The sequence below is a fragment of the Protopterus annectens genome, chromosome 2.part1 (genome assembly GCF_019279795.1).
Source record: "Protopterus annectens isolate FY-2018-M chromosome 2.part1, PAN1.0, whole genome shotgun sequence".
In the NCBI taxonomy this organism is placed as follows: Eukaryota; Metazoa; Chordata; order Ceratodontiformes; family Protopteridae; genus Protopterus; species Protopterus annectens.
The window spans coordinates 986,539,307-986,565,338 of record NC_056729.1 but is presented as its reverse complement, the minus strand read 5'-3'; positions in this window follow the sequence as shown (position 1 = coordinate 986,565,338).

Here is a 26,032-nt window from a genome sequence, read left to right as displayed (position 1 = left end):
CTCTCAGTAGAATTCCCAACCAGCAACAGTGCAGTATAAGTACAACATCCCTGACACCATTTAAAACAAGGACATTGCTACCCCAACCAGCCTAGAAGACCATCCACTCACTTAATGAGTGTTGTTCTCTCGGTAGAATTCCCAACCAGCAACAGTGCAGTATAAGTACAACATCCCTGACACCATTTAAAACCAGGACATTGCTACCCCAACCAGCCTAGAAGACCATACACTCACTTAATGAGTGTTGTTCCCATGGTGGAAGTCCCAACCAGCAACATTGCAGAATAAGTACAACGCCCCTGATACCTTTAAAAACAAGGACATAGCTACCCCATGCAGCCTAAAAGACCATCCACTCACTTGATTGGTGTTCCGTCCGTGGAATTCCAAACCAGCCACAGCGCAGTATAAGTACAATGACTGTGATACCATTCAAAACAAGGACATTGCTACTGCAACCAGCTTAGAAGACCATCCACTCACTTAATGAGTGTTGTTCCCTCTATGGAATTCCCAACCAGCAACAGTGCAGTATAAGTACAACTTCCCTGATGCCATTCAAAACAAGGACATTGCCACCCCACCAAGCCTAGAAGATCATCCACTCACTTATAGAGTGTTGTTGCCTTGGTGGAATTCCGAACCAGCAACAGGGCAGTATAAGTACAATGCCCCTGATACCATTCAAAACACTGACTTTGCTACCCCAACCAGCCTAGAAGACTATCCACTCACTTAATGAATGTTGTTCCCTCAGTGGAATTCCCAAACAGCAACAGTGGAGTACAAGTATAATGTCCCTGATACCATTCAAAAGAAGGACATTGCTACCCCAACCAGCCTAGAAGACCATCCACTCACATAATGAGTGTTGTTCCCTCGGTTCAATTCCCAACCACAACAGTGCAATATATGTACAACATCCTTGATACCATTCAAAACAAGGACATTCCTACCCCAACTAGCCTAGAAGACCATCCACTCACTTAATGAGTGTTGTTCCCATGGTGGAATTCCCAACCAGCATCATTGCAGTATAAGTACAATGCCCCTGATACCTATACAAACAAGGACATTGCTACCCCAAGCAGCCTAGAAGATCATCCACTCACTTAATGAGTGTTGTTCCGTCGGTGGAATTCCCAACCAGCCACAGCGCAGTATAAGTACAACGACTGTGATACCATTCAAAACAAGGACATTGCTACTCCAACCAGCCTAGAAGACCATCCACTCACTTAATGAGTGTTGTTCCCTCGGTGGAATTCCCAACCAGCAACAGTGCAGTATAAGTACAAATTCCCTGATACCATTCAAAACAAGGACATTGCTACCTCTAGCAGCCTAGAAGACCATCCACTCACTTATTGAGTGTTGTTCCCTCGGTGCAATTCCCAACCAGCCACAGTGCAGTATAAGTACAATGTCTCTGATACCATTCAAAACAAGTACATTGCTACCCCAACCAGCACCTAGAAGACCATCCACTCACTTAATGAGTGTTGTTCCCTCGGTGCAATTCATAACCAGCAACAGTGCAATATATGTACAACATCACTGATACCATTCAAAACAAGGACATTGCTACCCCAACCAGCCTAGAAGACCATCCACTCACTTATTGAGTGTTGTTCCTTCTGTGGAATTCCCAACCAGCAACAGTGCAGTATAAGTGCAATGTCCCTGATGCCATTCAAAACAAGGACATTGCTACCTCAACCAACCTAGAAGACCATCCACTTACTTAATTAGTGTTGTTCCCTTGGTGGAATTCCCAACCAGCAACAGTGCAGTATTCCCAACCAGCAACAGTGCAGTATAAGTATAACATATGTTACACTGTGTACTCAGTAATGTTACCACTCTAAAACCAATTGGTGTAGACCTTAACTTGTAACCCTTGTACGCCTATGAAAAGGTACTGCCCTTGGTCAGCTATAGCACTCCCTGTGCACCCCACCCCACTAGACCTGTTCTCTCTCTTGTTCAAATCACTCACCTTCCCTCATAGTCTTACTCCCACCCACGTTCTCTGCCAGTTCTTTCCCTATATTCGCATAGTCTTTTATTGCCTCACACCTCACAGCCATACCTGTTTGTGTCCTCCCTCTTACCTCTCTCTTACTGATAGAATCCCTCTGTCCTCTCTCCCACTCATAAGATCCCCACTCTCACCTTTCCCTACCATAATCTCCTTCCATCCACCTCTATAACCTTGCTCTCAACCTAGCAACTATCAGCCTCTCTGCTTAGTTTGTGCACAGTTACATTCAAAGCAGCCCCTGGACATTAACCACAGCATACTCTCCCCTATAACACACAATTCTACCCCCTTACTGATAGTTTTTTCTCTTCTAGTTTGCTAGAACTACTTGAGTGTACTGCGCCACCTATTGGCTTGCCTTTAATTGCTCATCCCTTCTCCGGAAACTATACATCTCAATTCACCTCCCATAATGCACTGTGTCTCTTAAATCACACACATGGCTTTGGCCCCATTCTCTCTCTTATCCTTACTGCTTTATGTGAGGTTGTGTGTGATTATCTGACCAGGTAAACCATTTACTGTGGTTTATCTGCTTTGTTAAGGTTTAATGTGTTGGAATTACATCTGTAATAACTGCTCTAATTGTCGATTTAACATATAGCTGAAAAAAGGTGCATAGAGTTAGTAAGTAGCCTTATTAGTCTTTCTCACTGGAAAAGCCTACTCAACCAAACTGTATTTTTTGTTAACAACTGTTTGGGCATTTAGGAGCCATGTTTATGGTTTACCTTGATAATATCTGTATACAATAGCATTATATGCCCTGTTCCTGTGTAGTTGCATGCTACTTCACAGAGCTGGGATCTGAGCTATGTACTGGTGTGCACTTTATTAACTGTGTTTATTGTCAGTATCATACTGACTGTGAACTGAATTACTAATTACCTTAGTATTGCAAGTGTTACTGCAGTCTAACTGGGTCTGTACATTGCGCTTCATTCTGTAGAGGATTTTACAAATCGTATTCTTGGTTTGTTTTCATCATAACTGCTAACAGTCACCTTAACTGACCTGAATGTGCATTTTCTAACATTCTGAGCTGTTGTTGGATCATTTTTTCTTTTGAACCATATTCTTGGTTCGTTTTGCGAGCTGTACTGTTAGTTCATTTTGAAAGTAACTGAGAGCAGTCATCTTAAATGTACTGTCTGTGCGTTTCGTATAACTTTGTAAACTGTTTTAATGACTGGGCAGTGCTGAACAAGTTAAAACCCACCCCCTATAATTTTACAGCTTTTATGAACAGCGTTTTTGGTTCAGTGTGATGAAAACTGATATCTGTAACAGTACTGACCTAAGTAATGCATTTTCCTAATGCTGTGTGAAGCTGGTGAAGCCAGGGCCTTACTAGTCAACAAAACAGCCTCCCTATTTTGCTGAGACTTTGCAACCCATATTGTGGCGCATTTACTGACTAACTTTTAAGAGTAGTATTACAGGACTTCCTGTTGCGTTTCTTTTAACGTGGTGAGCTGCAGGTAAAGCCTGGCCTTGCCGATCTATGAAACAACCCCCCACTCCAGTATTTGAGACGCATTTAGTGGCTAACTCTTAAGAGTAGCATTACAGGACTTCTTATTGCATTTATCTAATGCTGTGAGCTGCCTGTGAACCCTAGGCCCTGCCGATCTAATAAACAGCCCCCTCCACTCCATTGTATGAGTCATGTCTATACTCCCATAGTAGCCTTCACTGTGTCTGCCTATTAAATAAAGATTTGGTCTGTCCTAATAATGCATATGGTTTAGTCTACTTGCTTAGTTGTTAATGTTTAATGTATAATGGTGTTATTTGCTTGATGAGTTTACCACCTAATAATGCATAAGGTTTAGTCTACTTTTTTAGTTGCTAATGCTTAATGTATAATGGTGTTAATTGCTAGATGAGTTTATCATGTTATTTTCTAACTGGATATTATTTCCTACTCAGGTTGCTCTGCACTTTAATCAAACTCAGGTCTCTACTATCCTGCTACCCCTTTCTGCTGTCTGTCATTATAATACAACTAACTAAATCTTCTACCTTCCTATTACGCCTCTCATATCATGGTCCTATAGGACTCCACTCCTAATTGAACACTTACCTCTGTCTCCCTCATTTCTCCTCCATCTATATTCCCTTCCTAACCTATTCCTTCACCTATTACTTAGTCCTCTCTAATACCTCACTACAGCTATTGACTTCTACTATTTACCTCATACGTATTCCCTCTCTTCTCTCTCATTGTTTTCCAGGTCCCTGATACCATTCAAAACAAGGACATTGCTACCCCAGCCAGCCTAGAAGACCATCCACTCACTTAATGAGTGTTGTTCACCCGGTGAAATTCCCAACCAGCAACAGTGCAGTATAAGTACAATGTCCCTGATACCATGCAAAACAAGGACACTGCTACCCCAACCAGCCTAGAAGACCATCCACTCACTTAATGAGTGTTGTTCCCTCGGTAGAATTCCCAACCAGCCACAGTGCAGTATAAGTACAATGTCTCTGATACCATTCAAAACAAGGACATTGCTACCCCAACCAGCCTAGAAGACCATCCAATCACTTAATGAGTGTTGTTCCCTCGGTGGAATTTCCAACCAGCAACAGTGCAGTATAAGTACAACATATGTTACACTGTGTACTTAGTAATGTTACCACTCTAAAACCAATTGGTGTAGACCTTAACTTATAACCATTGTATGCCTATGTAAAGGTACAGCCCTTGGTCAACTATAGCACTCCCTGTGCACCCCACCCCACTACCCCTGTTCTCTCTCATGTTCAAATCACTCACCTTCCATCATAACCTTATTCCCACCCACGTTCTCTGCCAGTTCTTTCCCTATACTCTCATAGCCTTCTATTGCTCACACCTCACAGCCATACCTGTTTGCATCCTCCCTCTGACCTCTCTCTTATTGATAGAATCCCTCTGTCCTCTCTCCCACTCATAAGATCCCCAGTCTCACCTTTCCATATCATAATCTCCTTCCATCCACCTCGGAATCCTTGCTCTCAACCTAGCAACTGTCAGCCTCTCTGCTTAGTTTGCACACAGTTACATTCAAAGCAGGCCCCTGGATATTAACCACAGCATACTCTCCCCTATAACATATACTTCTACCCCCTTACTGATAGTTTTTTTCTCTTCTAGTTTGCTAGAACTACTTGAGTGTGCTGCCCTGCTCCATTCACTATGCTCAGTTTGCTCCCCTACCATACCCCCATTCCCACCCACCCCTAATTCAATTTCATTATACTGTATAGACCACTCCCCCAACACATCCATCTCAAAATTACCCTATCAAACCTCACTTGCCATCCCTGACTAACAGACTCCCTAATCAACACCAGCATACTTTGAATATAAATATCACTCCTACAACAACCTACCCACTCCTCTAACTCAACAACGTCTTATATACACTTCTCCCACCTGCTAAAATTATTATACTGTTCATCAACCATCTTCTTTCTCCTTCTTCTGTCACTCCTCTCTTCCTACCACATACATCTTAATGCCACCTCTACAACACCATGGCAAACAGATTCCACAACTAGTCCAAGGCAGAAAGAACATTTCCCTATATCACCCTACAACCTTTCCTCCACCTAATCTCTCACCTCCTTTTACAATACCCTAAAGTGCAAGACCAGTACCCCAGCCTCCCAGAAACAGACTAGGATATTACACAAACTTAACAAGCTCTATCTATACCTCCTCCAAAACCTTACTTGCTGTGGGGACATTCATCCTAATCCAGAACCCAACAATACTTCTCACAGTAACATTCAGCAACCAAATCCACTATATCTAAGGCCATCCTCATCTCTACTCATATTAAACATCAATGTAAGAAGCATTCGTAACAAAACCCAGGACCTTCATGCCCTACTAGCTCTATACAAGCCAAATGTTGTGGTGTTAACAGAAACATGGCTTAAACCCGAAAACCATGATAATGAAATCAGTGCCCCTGGCTACAGCATCATATGTAGAGACAGAACAAGTGAAAAAGGAGGCGGTGTGGCAATACATTTCCAAAACCACCTCACTTTTGAACAACTTGAGGGTAACTCCCAAGAAGTAAAATACATAGAACTAATTCTAGGCAAATTAAAACTCAACTCAAACAAACACATTATAATTGCAGGTGGTTATATCCCACCAGGCAATAATTCTATCATACTTGAAAACCTACTAAACTGGATGTCATCCTCTCTTCCTCATGAAAGTATAATATTAGGCAACTTTAACGTTGACTGGTCTGACTGTTCCAGCAATAATCCCTCCACCCATATAAACCTGCATGGGTTTAACCAAATTATTACTGATCCCACTAGAACTGACAAAACCCCCAAACCCCAATCTATCTTAGACTGGATACTGCTATCAGACCCCACTCTAGCTCAACCTTCAGGCTGTCTCCCTGACAGTTTGAGTGATCATCAAGCAACCTACTCAATAAGGAATCTATCCCACCGCATCAAACAACCTATCCTCAGAGTAATGCGTAACAAAAGTCCTTCAGACCTCTAGACTTAATCAATTCACTAACATGTTGCAACTGGACTCCCTTAAAACTAATACCTTTTGATGATGCTGTGCAGTACTTCAACTCAACCTTCTTAAACGTCCTAAATTGTCATGCACACCCCAGAACCATTAGAATCAGAACTAACTATGCCCCATGGCTAACTAAAGATACTAAAACCATAATGAAAGAAAGGGACAGAGCATGGACACAATTCCAGAAACAAAAAAACAGCATTACAAGACAAACTTATCTAGAACTACGCAAAAAAGCTAAAAGACTAGTAAAACATGACAAAACTAACTACCATACAACCATGCAGGAAAAATACTCCAACAACCCTCAGAAATTTGGGCCAACAAACACTTTACTGCACCCGGGAAAATCCCCCACTCCTAACCCTTTCTACCAAATAACCATGAAAACATCCCCACCCAATTCAACAAATATTTTACTGAAACAGTCCAAGCCATTGCCAACACCCAACATTCTACTAATAGTTCTTTACCTACAAAGACCCCAACCCACACCAGTATAACAAACAACTCCCCCAATTTCTCCCTGGAACCAGTCCCTACCAAAACTATTGCTAAATTTCTCAAGAAGCTGAAATCAACCACATTGGTGGCTGACAATCTACCTGCAGACTTCCTTCAAATAACTGCTGAAGCTATAGCCTACCCAGTGTCCACTCATAAATAGGTCAATATCAGAACATAAAGTACCTCATACCTGGAAAATATCACATATTATACCTCTACACAAAGGGGGAAAGTCCCTTGAAATTACTAACTATCGCTCTATTGCTATCCTATCACCTTTATCAAAAGTATTTGAAAGGGTAGTTCATTCCCAACTAATGCAGTACCTCCTAAAAAATAACATGCTCTCCATATCCCAGCATAGCTTCAGACCTTGCCATAGCACTACTACAGCACTACTCTCATTTACCAACCCTGTCAATCACCATAGAAACAATGGCCTATTCGTATCCTCAATATTCCTAGACTTATCAAAAGCCTTTGATATGGTGAACCATGGTATGCTCTTAGAAAGTCTAGCAGCACTTAACATAAGCTCCTCTACCATATCATGGTTCAATAACTATATAATAGACCATCAACAGGCAGTTCTATGGCAAGAAAAACTGTCCCCTCTTTTACCAGTAGGCATAGGTGTTCCCCAAGGGTCCATCCTAGGACCTCTGTTATTCTCACTGTTTACTAACCAAATAGCCTCATCCACACCCTCAGCCTCAGTTGTGCAATATGCAGATGATATCACCATTATATGTGCCTCCCCTACCCTACATGAACTAAAAGCCATAATCCAAACAAACTTCTCCTTAGCTGAGTAATGGTTCACTAACATAAAACTTATTCTTAATACTAAAAAAACAAGCTCATTCTCTTTAGCCCTAGCAGAGCTCTTCTTATAAATAATGATTTTACCATAACTTCTAGAGACAGCATACAAATTACCCCAACTACACACACAAAACTATTAGGTGTTGAAATTGACAATAATCTAAGAATTGACATTCATATCGCCCAAACAATTAAGAAAGTCAATAAAAAGCTTGGTCTCCTCTACAGGAATAGATAGTTCATCACTAGACCTACCAAGGCCACCTTAGCAAGAACCCACCTTTTATCCATTCTCCGTTATGCCTCTCCATCTTAACTAATCTTCGCCACAGTGAACTAAACAAACTGGAATCCTGCTACAACAAGATTGCCAGATTTGCTACTGATTCCTCTCATAGATCCCATCACTGTCTTGCCCTTAAACAACTAAATTGTCTTGAATTACCTCAACTACTCCTACTCAACCAACTCTCAATAGCACATAAACTCTACTACCACTGTGATAAGACCCCAGCACTTCAAAACTCAATTCACCCCTACACCACCACCAGAACCCTTAGATTAAGTCATCAGAACCACATAAATGTCACCAAACACAAAAATGATGCAGTTAAATCTCTCTTTGCCTTCTCTATTGCTAGAACCTGGAACTCCCTCCCAAGCCACCTTAACTCTACCACCTCTACTTCCCAATTTAAAAAACTTCTCAAAAGCCACTACATAACTAATTGGGACTGCACATGTTACTCACCAGGCTAGACCATATCACTGTGCTGGTGCTAGGATGCTGCTAGGGATAAGTGACTCCTCCCTATGTCCTGTTGCCAGTAATCTGCTTAGTATCTAATGCTTGCTACCCAACTCGAGAGAAAAAAAATGTTTTCTTTTTTCTTTTTATATATTCACTGCTCACTTACATTGGAATGTTCTTTTATACCATACTATATACTGTATGTACTGCATATATGCATCCTATATGTATATTACTGTTATGTATCTTTAGATTCTGCTGTGTTTTCATAGGTTCATAGATTCATAGATTAGTACTAAGCTAACTGCCCTTGCGAGCCATTTTAAGCCTAGCCAATTATCCCTTGTGAGACTCAAACCCTGCACCTTGTGTTTGTAAGGCAAACACCTTAACCATTAAGCCACCCTCCCACCCTGCTTGAAGCTTTTCTCCCTGGGCCTCCGCTGAAAATGGACCTGTGTCCAGTCGGACTTTCCTGGTTAACAAATGTAAAATAAAAAAATAAATAAATAAGATGGAAGAAAAACTGGCTCTAATACAAAAAAAATTAGAAGAGTATATCAAATATAACAATAAGACACTAGATACAATTGAGAAAGCTTTGAGCTGTCACTGATGATATCACAGACTTAAAAAGTCAGGCCATGAAAAGAAAATAATAAAGGTGGAGTGGTGGAGTGGGAGGCTTTACGGGAAATTCTAGTCCTTAAACTAATAAATGTAGAAGACAGAGTAAGATTGTTTGTGCCAGAGAATCTGGATTCTAGTGACTGTCAAAAATTCATGAAACAACTGTTCAGCAATTAGATAGGTGTACCTCAGGGAGAAATCCTAATATACGGAGCACATAAGGTTTCTTCTTTCAGCACAAATTTTAAGAAAAACCTCATATGATTTTAATTAAGTTCCAAATTATCAAATAAAAGAAACAAAAGAAATGTCACTTCTAAAATTGTAGATCAAAGACAAAGAGGTAATGATTAGATCTATGAGGATATTTGTTAATAACAATAATTCCATTCAAACTAGGCTTAAAAGGAACAATTGTATTCTATCTATTAAGTTGGGTATGGAGGTTTGCCTAAAATTCAGGCTATTCTGCCCTGTCATAATAAAGATTTTCTTCCCTACAGACATCAAACTCTCCTGGATTCAGAAGTGGCAATTGCAGAATTGACTGTATTTAAGACACAATCAATGCAGAAACAAGAAAAAATCCAACCTATATAAGTAGAATGTACTAATTAATCAGTCAGCATAATCCAAAATAACTCTTCCCTCAAAACTTTTCTACTTTAAAAAAATGGATTATCAGAGTAAGAACACTAACAAAAAGACTAAAAAGCATTAATGGAAGGGTTTACTAGACAAGCAATTACAATCAAGAAAGAAGCAAGAGACAGAAACTGAACAGAATTAAATATTCGAGGAGGCATATGTAGATCATGTGGTGCCAGGACTGTTAGATGAGGCTACCAAATATCTTCATATTGTCTTATTTTAAATTACTGCCATCATTTAGACTGCCTAAATGGACTGGAGAAAAAGATACTTTGGTTGATTATTTTTAGCAGGTACCATTATTCATGGAAAAAGAGATTAAAGTAATACCTATTTTATTTTTTTCATGGTGATGTCAATTTTATCCTGTATATGTAATTCATGATAATTAATGTGATATCCTAATGGTTACAACATGTCCAGTTAAGAGTTAAATGGCCATGTAAAGTAGTCTATGTGATTCGGGATTGCCGCATTGGGAGGAAGACATATTACAGACAGACCTTGTGGCATGATGTTGTCTATGGTTAGTGGGAAGGGCATGTTCATCCATCCATCCACCCATATATATCCATCAACCTACAACCCCCTTTTCTCATCTTTTGCAGTCAGGGTATCGCATCTGCAGAGACAATTATCTAGAGCCAATGTTCACACCACCAGGTGGCCATCTCTGCCAAAGTTTTTCTTCCACATCACACATATTCACATTGGTGGCCAATTTATTTATTTTTGACATTTGTTTACTGTGAAAGTCATGCTGGGATAATATCCCATTTTCAGCAGAAGCCCAGGGAGAAAGACTACACTTTGACATAATATGGTTACAGTTAAATAAAAGTATTACAAAACCTAATACAGAATAATCACATTTTAACTAAGTAACAATTCAGCTTCAGCGCATACAGTGTGAACCTATACATATACACATACTGCAAATATTTGGACAGCTATAACAAGCTAACAAAGAACATTGTCAGTAGATAGAGTATTCACAAGTTGCAGTTCATGGAGATGACATTAAACACACACTGAATATACTTTTTGGAACAAAGATAACTAAATAATATGGCATAGGCAAAATATATATTTGATCTTTGTCTAGGAAATAGATTTTACTAATTCCATCTCTCTGAACTTTGTCAACATATGTGAAAGATGGAGGGACTAGTTCAAAATGGGATAGTTCAGAAGCAGAGCCAGGTTTTATTTAGATAGTCTTTTAGGAGTACTTTAAAGTTGTGCAGGTTAGATGTAGATCTAATTTACAGAGGGACAAAGTTCCATTTTAGTGATGGAGTATGAGTAGAGAGTTTGACCAGAGAATTTGTGAAGTTTATAACTGCTTAGTCTGTCCAGTCCACCAAATGCATGTCTTTGGAATGTGAAAGAAACCAGAGCACCTGAAGAAAACCCACACAGACACAGAGAAGAAATGCAGACTCCACACAGAAGACACCCCAGCCAAGAATTAAACCAGAGAAACTCATGATGTGAGGAGAGTATGCTATCCACTGTGTCATATGGCATTTTACAACCAGAGTTTATGCTAGTATGCTCAACCTAAGCAATGGTTGAGACAACTCTGATTCTAATTTAGATGTCTCTGTTGTGGAGAATTATCTGAAAGTCTGCTGTTTAAATCGATCATTTGCAGTACATGCTTGAGGTTAAAACAAGCTTAATACCGATCATACCTCTCAGCTGTACAGATTTTCGCAGAATGTCCAGATTTTTGCTTCATATTATTGGTCCATTTTTCATAAAATTGTGCTTTTCTGGCAAATTAGTGGCAAATCATTAAAGATTGAAGTTATAAAATAATGACAGACATTTGAGTTTCAGAATTCATACCCTTAAAAAAATGTATGTTAATGCAAAACCTGTTATTCTATCAAGTTTCCAAGTTTGTATGAATAATATTTTAAAAATTCCCCTATTTTGGGCATTTGTCCCACTTTTATTTATGGCTTTGTCCAGATTTCTTGCTTTAAGAGGTTGAGAGGTCTGATGCATGTGTGGTCTTCTGCATTTCAGTTTTCCAGTGTATACTTCTCTAATTTATGGGACTACTGTTAAGCCCACATTGGTACAGGAAAGGTGACAACTCTGACACAGTCAGTGTTGTGGAGTGATAGACCAGTGAGTTCCCATATGAAAGAGCAATGGATGACACAGGATGAAACCGAAGAGAATGTGGCACAGGAAGATGCTGTGGAACTTTTGGTAGAATGCCCGCAGGATACAGAGAACAAAGAATGTGCCCTCAGTTTAGAAGAAAATGATCTAAGAGAAAAGTTTCTTCATTTAATAGGGATGGACAGATATATTAAGACAAATGAAAGAAACAGACTACAGAAAGTCGATAAAACCCCAAAAGGTAGAAGTTTGATAAAACAAATGAACACTGTAATTAAGACTGTTAATAGAGATTCATGTACTATAACAGAAGTAAATAGGATATATTACTGTGCAGCTGAATTAATAACAGATAAAGTCTTACCACAAAAATACAAGGATATAAGGCAAGGAAGGAAAGAAATCACATACCATCATGGAAGTATTGAACAGAGAAAACCATAAGGCAATTTAGACAAAAGGTATCACTGTTAGAAGACTACAGAAGAGGGAATAGATCAACCTACTATGAAATATAGGCATGATAAAAGCAATGCACAGTATCAGAGCAGATCAGTATCCATTGTGCACTATTGCAAATAATAAATTAAAAATATCAGATATGCAGATACATATACATGAAAGGTACACAATAATACATTTTTTGATGACCCAAAAAGTTTTATAGAGAATTGGGAAACATGGTAAAAGGAATTGAAACACCGCCAAAAAAAGAAGCAATAGATACAATTTGGAGAAATATCTATGAAGATCCTTTGGAACATAACAAAGATGCTAAATAGTAAGTTATGTGCTGAATATAAATACAAATTTTTAATAGTTGAACAAATTAAATGTGATATCAGGGGTGGACCCTGGGAGGATAAAAAAGAATATAGAGAACTATGGTAGCAACTGACATTGAATGCCGATAAATATCCAGGCTTGAATGACAATATATCTCTTTTACCATTGCTAAAATTAAGATCAGCTAAACTATAGCAATAATGTGTAATTACTTAGTTTGGCCACCGGAGGGCACCCCTGTTGTATTAATTCAAATAGTTTTTAACAAATGATTTTACATATAACATTATATATTCAATAATTTTTAACAAATTATTTTATATATAACATTATATATATATAATATTTTATGGGTAATGTTTTGTGTACATCAATTGTAAGTTTTAATCTTGATTTTAACTATAAATATATGATCATTCCAGTTGCCAAATAATCCTTGTTTTAACTTGAGTGATGATGTAATTTTCTTTTTGGTAAATCAGTATTAGGATTTTAACTAATTATTTAATTATTTAATTTACTAACTGGGGTTTTTATTGGATAGCTAATTAAAAGAAAGTATATAAATGAATTGTTTTGGATAATATACTGGTCATCTGATGAAGTCATAACAACAGATGAAAACGCAGTGTTTTTTGCACATTTATTACAAAGGCGTTCATGGTTTACGTGGTTTTGGTTTTTGAATTGTTATGAAATAAACATTTTCAGCACTTATTTCAGAGTTGGCGGCTATCCTTCTACTTACTTACTGCCTTTGAGTGTTGTTCTGAGTTTATTTGCAGTATCTGTTTTTCTATTTCTTGGTTTCTGCGGAGCGGAGATGGATACGCCACCTCCACCGGATGTAAGGGGATATGACGAGGTTGGCCAAACATGCAAACTCATTGGCCAACTCACGGAGCTGATAAACATTCTTACACCATTAAGTCAATCCCTTGTCGGCATCTATAGCAACCAAGCCCGCATACTTGTTCCTGGTAATGGAGGACAGAAGAAAGAACCGTGTAATGATGAACAAGGGGAGCTTATTGGCGTACCTGCTGGTGTCGGCGACCTTGGTGGAACTTTTGATCCTGTAATCACTCCGAATATTTTTTAACCAGGCGTTAATGGATCGAGGAGCAGAAGTGCGGATAAAACGAATAAGAATAATGATAGGGCTATGGTTGTAGGTACTGTGAATGCTATTTTTTACAAAGAGACTAAGGACTGGCTTTATACAAAGCCGAAATTTAATTTTAACAACCATGGCAAGCAGAATATAGTGGATGGGACATATAAAACTAAACTGGAACAGTTAAATAAATTAATGTATAAATTCAGGTCCCTGGAGATAGAAAATGAATATTTAAGGGAATGTATCTCCAGGCAAATTGTACCAAAGGGATTACAAGTTTTTAAATTCCCTAACAATGTTGTGTATGATTCTGTGTTTTATAAAGAGTTAGTTGAAGTATTCAATAAATGGGGTTTAGATGTACTTAAATTGATGATTAGGGAGAATAATAGAATACAAGAAGTGATTCAAAAAGACATAGAAGTATTGGACCAGTATATTAAAGATGACTTAATTTTTGGTATACAAGAAAAAAAAATAAGTATTATGATTTGAGGAAACATATAGACAAAAAATGTGATGATTTAATAAATAGAAAAATAAAAAAATTAGAAAGAGATATAGGTGAATATGAGAATCATATTATCTATCCTAAGCCCCGAAATACAAATTATAATGTTAATTTTTATACTGACATGGGTTTTAATAATAAGGAATTTAATTTTGAGCCCCATGAAGATGAAGAGAATTTCTATAGGGAAGAGGATATGGAATATGACCAAACCTTTCCACCTTTGCATAGGTCTGAGAGGTTATTGAATAAACAGGGTCCACAAAATGTAAATTTTCAAAGGAGAGGAGGGAGAAGGGGGAAGGGGAGATTTTAAGGAATACCTGCCCAACCCACCCTGATAGAGTTTCTGAGGAAATTGCCATAGATAGACACCAATATACATGGAATAATTTTTCTATATACAATTTTAGCAATATCAAGATAGAAAGGGAACATTTTGAACTATTCTCAAAAGGTTTGAAATTCATACCATATAAAAAAGGAGATGTCATTAAAAGTTTGTTGGATATAAAACTTTTTTTGAGGAAAGTTAATTTGAGTATTACGGTCCCAGCAAGAAATAATTATAACACTGGTGAACTAAGGAGAAAAAGCACATATAGCCCACCCCTCCACCCCCAATTGAAAAATTTAGAGAGGGTGATGGAGGGGGAGATAAGGAAACAGGAGAAGGTTAACAGGTGCCAATGGAATATTAGTAAAAAAGAAAATGATTTGCTATACGGGATGAAAAATAATGGTGATGTGCGAGTTATGAAACCGGACAAAGGGGGAGGTATTATATTTATGGATAATATTATATATGAGAGCAAAATTAATTTATTGTTATGGGATGAAAAGAGGTATGGGGTTGTATCAATCAATGAAATAAATATAGCATATAATAAGATAGATTTAGATTTATATGACATGTTACAAGAGGAACTGATTGATCATAACTGCTATAAATTTTTAAGGGTAGATAAACCCAGAATATCTACAATTTTTGGGATACCAAAAATACATAAAAATGAAGTCGATCCACCCCTTCGCCCTATAGTCTCAGCAGAAGGGTCCAAAACACAAGCTTTAGCTAAATACATAGACAATAAATTTAAAAAACTGTGGACCATAAGAACTAGTATACTGAGAGTCTCTTGGGATTTGTTGAAGGACCTAAGAGATTGTTCTTGGCAGGACAATGTACTATTCATCACTATAGATATAGTAGATCTATTTTCATCCATTCCCTATGAGGAAGGAAAAGAGATGTTGGAAGAAATAGTTTTTGAATATGAAGGGATGACACATAAAGAAAAATTGGCCAGCCTTTGGCTCATTGATTTGGTATTGAAATACAATTATATACATTTTGAAGGGGAATTCTTCCAACAAATAAAAGGGGTAGCAATGGGGGCCGGGTGTGCCCCTACTTATGCCAATGTAATATTGGCTAACTGGGAAGAGAAATTTATATTGAAATCAAAATATAAAAATTGCTGGATTCTTTATAAAAGATTTTTAGAGGACATAGTCATTTTTTGGACTGCGGGAACAGAAAATTGAGTGAATTTCTAGCATATATGAAGGAAACAACTAAATTTTTAGAATTCACCCACAACATTTCTGAAAATAAATTAATATATTTGGATTTAGAAGTGTATAAGGAAGGACAGAAATTTGAGACTAAGATATACAGAAAAAAAACCTTCTGTAATTCATATTTACACTTCCAGAGTGCACATCCTATGCACTGCAAAAGAAATATAGTTAAAGGGCAATTTGTTAGGGGAAGCCATATGACAAGCTCTGATATAGATTTCCAGAAGAAATGTGAATTGCTTGAGAATATGTTTATGGAAAGAGGCTACCCTATGGAATTCATCAAACAAATAAGAAGAGAGGTAGAAATAGGAAGGAATGGTGGATTTTCACCTATATATAATAATAAGCAGGTAGGGAATGAAATATGTACAAGTAATGTAAATAATAAGAACAGTAATGGGGAGGAATTCCAGCAGGCACTAATATTGGAGTATAATGGTTTCAATAATGTTATTAAAAAAATATTTTTTAAGGAATGGGAAAGATTTATATCCCTAACGGACATAGAAAATGTGTCCAAAATACCTAAAAAAATAATTTATAAGAATTCCCAAAGTATAGGTAACATTTTAGAAAACAAACATTGCCATAATAATAGGAGGAACAAAATAGGCACATATAAATGTGGACGCTGCAGTCAATGTAGTTACATGTTGAATAAAGAAGGTGATTACTTGGAAAGTAGAAAAAGATGGGTGTATAGCCCAGAATATTTTAATTGTGAAACAAAAGGAATAGTGTATTTAGCCTTCTGTGAAAAATGTGGATCCTTCTATATTGGTAAGACGGAGAGAGTATTAAAAAGAAGGATCTATGAGCACATGTATGACATATTGACAAAAAAGGAAAGCAACGCCCTATATAAACATAGTAAGTTATGTGCTGAATATAAATACAAATTTTTAATAGTTGAACAAATTAAATGTGATATCAGGGGTGGACCCTGGGAGGATAAAATAGAATATAGAGAACTATGGTGGCAACTGACACTGAATGCCGATAAATATCCAGGCTTGAATGACAATATATCTATTTTACCATTGCTAAAATTAAGATCAGCTAAACTATAGCAATAAGGTGTAATTACTTAGTTTGGCCACCAGAGGACACCCCTGATGTATTAATTCAAATAGTTTTTAACACATGATTTTACATATAACATTATATATTCAATAATTTTTAACAAATTATTTTATATATAACATTATATATATAATATTTTATGGGTAATGTTTTGTGTACATCAATTGTAAGTTTTAATCTTGATTTTAACTATAAATATATGATCTTTCCAGTTGCCAAATAATCCTTGTTTTAACTTGAGTGATGATGTAATTTTCTTTTTGGTAAATCAGTATTAGGATTTTAACTAATTATTTAATTATTTAATTTACTAACTGAGGTTTTTATTGGATAGCTAATTAAAAGAAAGTATATAAATGAATTGTTTTGGATAATATACTGGTCATCTGATGAAGTCATAATAACAGATGAAAACGCAGTGTTTTTTGCACATTTATTACAAAGGCGTTCATGGTTTACGTGGTTTTGGTTTTTGAATTGTTATGAAATAAACATTTTCAGCACTTATTTCGGAGTTGGCGGCTATTCTTCTACGTATTTACTGCCTTTGAGTGCTGTTCAAAGATGCTAAATAGATACAAGAAGTAAAAGAAAGACTCATAAGTTCAAATGTACAGGATACAAAATGGGATGAAGTAACAGCCAGAGAGACTGAAACACAGTTAAGAAAAGCTCCTAAATGGAAAATCCCAGACACAGATTCAGTACCTATCTTCTGGCTAAAAGTATCAACATCTTTATATGAAAATTTAGCAATGAGTAAGAACTATTTGTATGCACACCCTGAATAGGCACCAACCGGGTTAACAACACGAAAAAATGATGATCCTACTTAATAGTGAACCTACAAGCTAACCTAAAAATTATAGACCAATAACTTGCCTTCTGATGATCTATAAGCTATACACTGGAATTGATGCCAACAGAGTTTATAGTAATTTAGAAGAAAACTCAATCATCACAATAGGACAAAAGGGTAATAAAAGAAAATCATATGGAACAAATGATCATTTGTTGTTAAATAAAGTCATAATGGAGAACTGTAAAAAGGGGAAAAATCTAAGTCTGGCATGGACTGAAAACAAAAAAGCATTTGACGGTATTCTACATTCATGGATAAAACAGTGCTTAAAAATGTATGAGATACACCCTACACTGATTACATTACAGTGACTGAGAAACAGTAGCAAACCACTTTGCAGTTAAGCCATGCTAAAGGTCAAATTATTATTCCAGGGATAAAAAGTCAAAGGGGGGTATTACAGGGTGACTCTTTGTCATTGTTGCTCCTTTGTTTTGCACTTAACCCATTAAGATGTCTACTTAACAGATTAGGTCATGGCTACAATTTGGCTCACAGAAACCAACAACGTGCAAAGACTTCTCATCTCTTTGTGGATGATTTAAAACTGTATAGTTCATCAGATGAGGAACTGAAAGCACAACTGCAAGTGGTCAAAACTTTTCAGATGATATAAAAATGTCATTTGTTCTTGATAAATGAGCGAAAACAATCTTTAAAGCAGGAAAGTTGCAGTACCATGAAAACATTGGTTTGGGACAGGAATGTGATATAAAAGAATTCGACTAAGAGAGAGTGTATACATATTTGGGATTCGATGAAGGATCAGCAACAGAACATTAACAGATGTGAATAAAAATGAATATGGAATATTTTAAAAGACAATATTGAAAACAGCACTGACATCTAAGAACAAAGTTCAAGCTATAAACCAGTTTGCTCTTCCTGTCCTAATTCACAGTTTTGGAGTGGCTGACTGGCCCCAAAAGGTGTTGGATAAGTTGGACAGGAATACAAGAAGGATGGTTCATGCTCATCAAATGGTCTAGAAAAATCAGTGCATACGAAGACTATATATTCCCTGCTCTGATGGAGGGTCTCCTCAAAACTGATTACATCAATAGATCTGTAATTGTAGGACTGCATACATATCTGCTGACCTCACAAGACCCAAATAACAGTGAAAGTTTGAAAATTTGTGGAGAATAAGTCTAAGATGACTTCCCTGTTCAGTTTAGCAGAAGCATATTAGTATCAAGGGGTGGGGTGGAAATTAAACCAGAAGTAGATAAAACTCAGGCCGCAATTGAATGTGCCAACAAGCAAAAGAAAGAATATAAGGTGAAGGATCAGATGAGAATGCAAGAAATGTGGAAAATGTGTAAATATAGTTGCATAGAAAACTCTTGTTGATCGGGATCAAATGCAGGAATGGATAAGGAGAGGTAAATTTAAACCAAAAGATGAAAGGTTAAAATTGGGGGCCCAAGACAGTGGACTATGTACACACTGGTTTACAAAGTCATTTGAACATGTGGGAGAAACAGACAGATGTAGGTTTTGTATAACAGAAGTAGAAACAGTTGCACATCTTGTTGCTGGTTGTGATATACTAATGGCAGAAGGACTGTATACTGGAAGGCATAATAATCTGGCAAGGCAGTTGCATTGGGGATTGTGCAGACATTATAATATTGAAGTAGCTGAAAAACACTGGAAACATGAGCCACAAAGCATTATAGAAAATGCTGAAGTTTATATTACATGAGATCACCCATTATCAACAATTCAAAAAATAGATGCAAGAAAACCATATGTAGTAGTCCATGAAAAGAAGACAAAACTAGCATTGATCATTGAAATTGCTACACCCAGTGACTATAGTGTCTAACATACAGAAAGACACAAAGTCATAAAATACCAGGAATTGCAAGCAAAGGGCAATCAGGAAGAAAGATACCCAGATAGTTCTAATAGTAGTAGGAGCAACGGATCTTATAAAAAAGAATTTGCAATCATACTTAGATATGTTACTTATACATGTAACTGCATACGAATTGCAGAAGGAGTCATTGCTGGGCACATTGCAGGTGCTGCAAAGAGCACTTCTGGATAACATCAAAGATTGAAACAATACTAATTTCATAACCTTAATCATATTTTGACTTAGGAATGGGCTGCATTCCCATCATCATATTAAAACCCCATAAGACTTAGAGAAATTAAAAGTGGTACGGATGTAGTGTCTATTATTTTGGACATTTATGAGAGATGAGGTGCTACTGTACCCGGATTATGATTTCTATCCTGGTTCATCCATCAAGTTGATCAGAAAGTAATAAAGCAACAACAAACTAGTAACAAAAGTAACTTACCAACATGTTGCTAGCAGGGAGGCAAGCCCCCAACATCCCCCATGGGAGGCAGTGCCCCCACACTCCCTGCAATTTAAATATACCAACTCTGAGATTGCACTACAGTGCAGAAGATGGAAATCTTCCCATTCCGCACTATACGGAGATGCCCGTTCTGCACGTTCGAAATTCCAAATGTCAATCATATGGTCTTGGCCATATGGGAATTGGCTTTTTTGGAATTTCGATCATGTATAGGGGACGCATATAAAGATATCTGTAGCACAAATGCTTTGCAGTGTTGAAGTATGTACCATTTTGATTGACTATTTATTAGAGAGTAGTCAACAGCATCAACTAAAGAGTCAAGTCTCACTAGAAAAGATAAACATCCAATACATTGGCCAGTCATGTAATAAATTAACATTTCATGACGGGAGCCATTTGGTTAGACTCATGGCCATATGCTGTTTTATCATGAAGACTAGAAAAAGATGGTGGGTATCAGACAGCTTCAGTGCATGGATTAGTTGATTTATGCTGAAATGGTGTAGTTGTTGGGATTAGGAAAAGGTAACAGAAAGACGATAAATAACAAAATGCTATAGCATGATGTCACCAAGGAAGTGACTCTGGTAGAAAATTATACCAGCTAGTGTTTTGTAATCTGAACTCAGTCAGGGGAAGGCAAGTAGTAGTTTATTAACAGAGTGGTTTATGGGCAATGTAAAGATACTGGTTCATAAAATCACATTAATGTCCTTCTATTCATCTGTTACAATATTCTTTGCATGGGGGAATTGCCTGCCCAGGCAACTCAGTTTCGGCCAGTATACCAAAGTCTTTTATTACTGTAAGGTGAATGGTACATCTGACATAGGCAGCTATCAGACATAGGCCATAAAAGTGATGTACGAGTGCTTCACCCTCAGAACTTCTTTGCCACCAGTCGGATCATCAGTCCTGGATGTCTCTCTGCTGCTGTAATCAAGTGTGTCTTCTAAAGGTGAGTGACATGTTGGGAAAACTAATGTATGTTTTGCTGCTGTACCATGTTTCCCTTTAGTTAATATCACCCATGAAAGGGAAGGTGAATGTGGAAGGCAGATTCTACACAAAGATAATCACTCTCAGTGTCTTTTTTTTTCTTGGGCCCCACCATGGCCATAAGAACTGTTCTATCTGCCAGTTGTTTGCCCCCAAGACTCTTCAGGGCAGACTTTCTTTCCTTGTGATGTATCTAGAGAACCAGCACTTGAAAATTCTGGTCAAAAGTGTGATTGTGGGTTCCTCTAGCTGATGACTGGGCCTACCATGAACCAGAAGACCAAAAGGCCTAGGCCCAAAGCTTCAGCTACACCTCTCCCCGAGGATGGTTTACTCAAGGTGCATGATAGCCCAGATACATGTTCTGCTTTCGGATCCTGATCCTCAGGCTGAGCTCATTTTCCTGGCCACCTTAGAACCAGATGCTGTCACATCCAGAGAGGCCTCACAGACCTCTAGTACAGATGTTCAAGGGGAAACAAGGCTCATTCTGTCGGAAGGCCATTGGGGAAGCATGCAAATCTTGATGAGAGAAGAAGTTGGTTCAGACATTCTTGAATGTAGGCCTACATCTGAACCCCCAACTTTACATTGGATGGATGTACCAGCTAAGAAAAAGCAGAAAAGTAAGCATCCATCCCCTTCTCCAGACTCTCAGAAACAGTAGCAATACTTTGCCCAAGAATTGTTCAAGGCCTTCATGTCCTTGAGGCCTACTGCTGGGTCCCCTGCTCCTCCACTCTCCTGACCTACCTCATCCCATACAAGGGCCAGACAACAGCCTCCTTCAGAGAAAGAACTTTCTTCAAATGATGATAGTGACTCATTAGCCTACTCCTCACAAATCCCTTCACCATTAGACTATGCTTCACCTGAAGAAGACTCTTAATTGGCTGGAATCCCCTATGGAGGAAATCTCATTCTGGGAAACCCTATTAAAAATGAGAGACTACTTCAAGTGGGACAGCCCTCAAATGTCAGATGTTCAGGAAAGGTATTACGATCTCCTTCAGGTGGAAACCCCCAGCCCTTCAGCTATCCCACCAGTTATTCCTGTCTTTCTGGATGCTTTTGATTCCATGTCCCTACACCTGGACTCTTAGCCTCTGGCCCCTAAGAAGCCAAACAGATACTATAAAGTCCCTCGAGACAGCAATATCTTCTTTAAGGCTGCTGTGTCGGAACCCTCTGTCATGCCACAGACAAAGTTTCAAGGTCCCTTCCTTCCACTTCTCTCCTTCACTCTGACAAAGACAGTAGGTAACTAGAGAGGTTGAAGAAGAAAACATAGACCAGTAAAACGCAAAACCAGGCACTAGCAGGAGGTTGAAATGAAAATGTCCACTGATGGCTCAAATAACGAACAATTTTAATACATTAACACAACCTTCACAACAGCATTTTCATCCAAAATGGACTTCAACAGATGTGAAAACCAAACATTCAATTCCCTCCCCTTTTATACTTCCCTTAATTGATAATTAAGTCAGTTTGCAGTAATCACACCATCACAAATTAACCCGATCACGGTTAACCCTTTAGTAAACCAGAGTAAAACCCTGAAAAAACACTGTTGAGTAGTAATAAAAACAGCATAAAAATGTAGATGCAGAGTTTCTACAATGGTAAATATAAAAATATGAAACATGTATAAAATTGTGGAACATATGTAAGATGCATCCTATATATTTAATATATAAAATAAAAAACATAAAAAGCGTACAATATGCTAAAAATCAAATGAAATAGAATAAAATGGAATAACTTCTAATTGGGTCAGTCGTGACATTTTCTAGCCTAGTTGCATAAAATATATATTTAAAATGCTGAAACTAATCAAACATCTCCCCCCAGTAATGAGAAAAAACATAAACTGCCAATTTATAATTTTGCAGCTCTCATTGTAAGAATGGGGGTGATCGAAATATGTTCATTTAACTCCGGGGTCTTGTTAGCCTCCAACAATAGTTGCCAGTACAGTTCCCTTACTTCAATTTTGTTCTCCCACGGGCCTCCACTGTAATCCATGTCCACCTTCTCCAATACAAAAATCTCCACTTAGCTAGGGTACAGATTGTGGAATGTTTGTAAAGTGCATTATTGTGATCTTGTTTTTTTTATAGCATTTAGTTTGTGCCCCCACCTATGCTAACATCGTTTTAATGATCTGGGAAGAGAAGTTTGTTTTTTCCTCTGAATATGCCAGGTATTGGACATATTACAAATGTTACCTGGATGACATTTTTATATTCTGGGTGGGTACTGAGACCACATTGTATGAATTCATCCAATATCTCAACCAAACCACAGAATTTTTAAAATTCATCCACCACATTACACATCAGGAAATGACCTTCCTGGATGTTACTTTGAGAAAAGTAGAAGAACTAGAGGACTTTGCATTAGTAATATACAGGAAAGACACTTTTTCCAGTTCCTATTTGTACTTTACCAGTTCACACCCATTGCAACAGAAAAGAAGCATTTTAAAAGGTCAATTCATTCGGAGTTCTGGGATGACCCCAAATGATTTGGAATATGAACTGGAAAGTAACAAATTGAAGGAAATGTTCATAGCCAGAAAATACCCTATAAGCCTGGTGGATGAAATCATGGCAGAAGTCAGGCAGGGAAGAACTGGTAGGTTCAGCCCCATACTAGGTCAGAGGGAAGATAATTTGTTGCCCATGCAGAACATGGGCAGAGGGGGAGTTAAGTGTCCAGAAAGTAACTATGCTATGTACTACAGTGTTGACACCCCACAAATTAGGCACATTATAACACAACACTAGAATAATTTTAAGTGTTACTCTGATCTGAAGGGATTATTCCAGAACCCCTTATGGTTTACATACAAAAAAGGCAATAACCTGAAGGAGATTTTGGAAAGGGGAAATAAACCAGTTTGTTGGAAAATATTAGGTACCTACAAGTGTGGCACATGTGCCCAATGTCTGTACATACAGAATCAGGATAGGGTGTACATTCTGGATAGGGAGCGAGTAGTAGAGGCCAAAAATTACTCCAATTGTAGTGAAGGAGTGATATATATGGCCACCTGCCAGAACTGAGGGGCATTCTATGTTGGAAGATCACTCGAAAACTAAAAAGAAGAATATATGAGCATCTAAATGCCATAAAAATCAAGATCACAGTAATGCACTTTACAAACATTCCACAGTCTGTATCCTAGCTAACTGGAGATTTTTTGTATTGGAGAAGATGGACATGGATCCCAGGGGAAGCCCGTGGGAGAACAAAATTGAAGTAAAAGAACTGTACTGGCAACTATTGTTGGAGGCTAACAAGACCCCAGGTTTAAATGAACATATTTCGATCACCCCCATTCTTAGAATGAGGGCTGCTAAATTATAAATTGGCAGTTTATGTTTTTTCTCATTACTGGGGGGGGGGGTGTTTGATTAGTTTCAGCATTTTAAATATATATTTTTATGCAACTTGGATAGAAAATGTCACGACTGACCCAATTAGGAAGTTATTCCATTTTATTCTATTTCATTTGATTTTTAGCATATTGTATGCTTTTTATGTATTTTATTTTATATATTAAGTATATAGGATGCATCTTATATATGTTCTACAATTTTATACATGTTTCATATTTTTATATTTACCATTGTAGAAACTCTGCATCTACATTTTTATGCTGTTTTTATTACTACTCAACAGTGTTTTTTCAGGGTTTTACTCTGGTTTACTAAGGGGTTAACCGTGACTGGGTTAATTTGTGATGGTGTGATTACTGCAAACTGACTTCATTATCAATTAAGGGAAGTATAAAAGGGGAGGGAATTGAATGTTTGGTTTTCACATCTGATGAAGTCCATTTTGGATGTTCGTTATTTGAGCCATCAGTGGACATTTTCATTTCAACCTCCTGCTAGGTCCTGGTTTTGCATTTTACCGGGTGTTATTAGCTTTGTTCAGGCACTTGACATCAATTTGCTTGTGGTTATTTGTAAACATAAACATCAGCTACCCTAGCCGTTAGGGCTTTGAACTACCAAACTCATATGATCAAGTATTTCCTAGACATTATGTCACAACTATCTAAATTTGTTTCTCACATGCCTGATTCAAAAAACAAGGTCATGGCCTCTTCCCTAATTGCTGCATCCTCCCAGGTGGCCCATCACCCTATAAAATGCAGCTATGATGCTGTTGAGGCTACCTTCAGGGCTGCAGCTTCTGCCTCTGGTTTTAGAAGGTTTGCATGGTTAAGGCTTCAACCGCTCCCTGAGGACATGAGGGCGAAGCTCATGGATGCTCCCCTTGACAACTCTGCTTTATCTGGTAATGCTTCAGCTGATCCCTTCAAATTACTGCAGGAAAACAGCAAAGAGTTGAAAGAACTCAAACACATCCTGGTCTCTCCAGTCCCAAAGTTCCACAGGAACTACTATTCAAAACAGGTATTCGTCTGCATGCGAACCCAGCCCTCCCAATCCAAGCCCTCCAAGGGGAGCAAGAAACCTTATCACTACTCAGGTCTCCCCTCTTCTCAGCTAACTAAGCAGCCTTTTCCTGCCAGAGTAGGTTCTTCCTGAGTCTTCAGAACTCCCTTGCTCTAACTCTCCTTCCCTATGCCAATCCCTATCCCTTCCATCTGG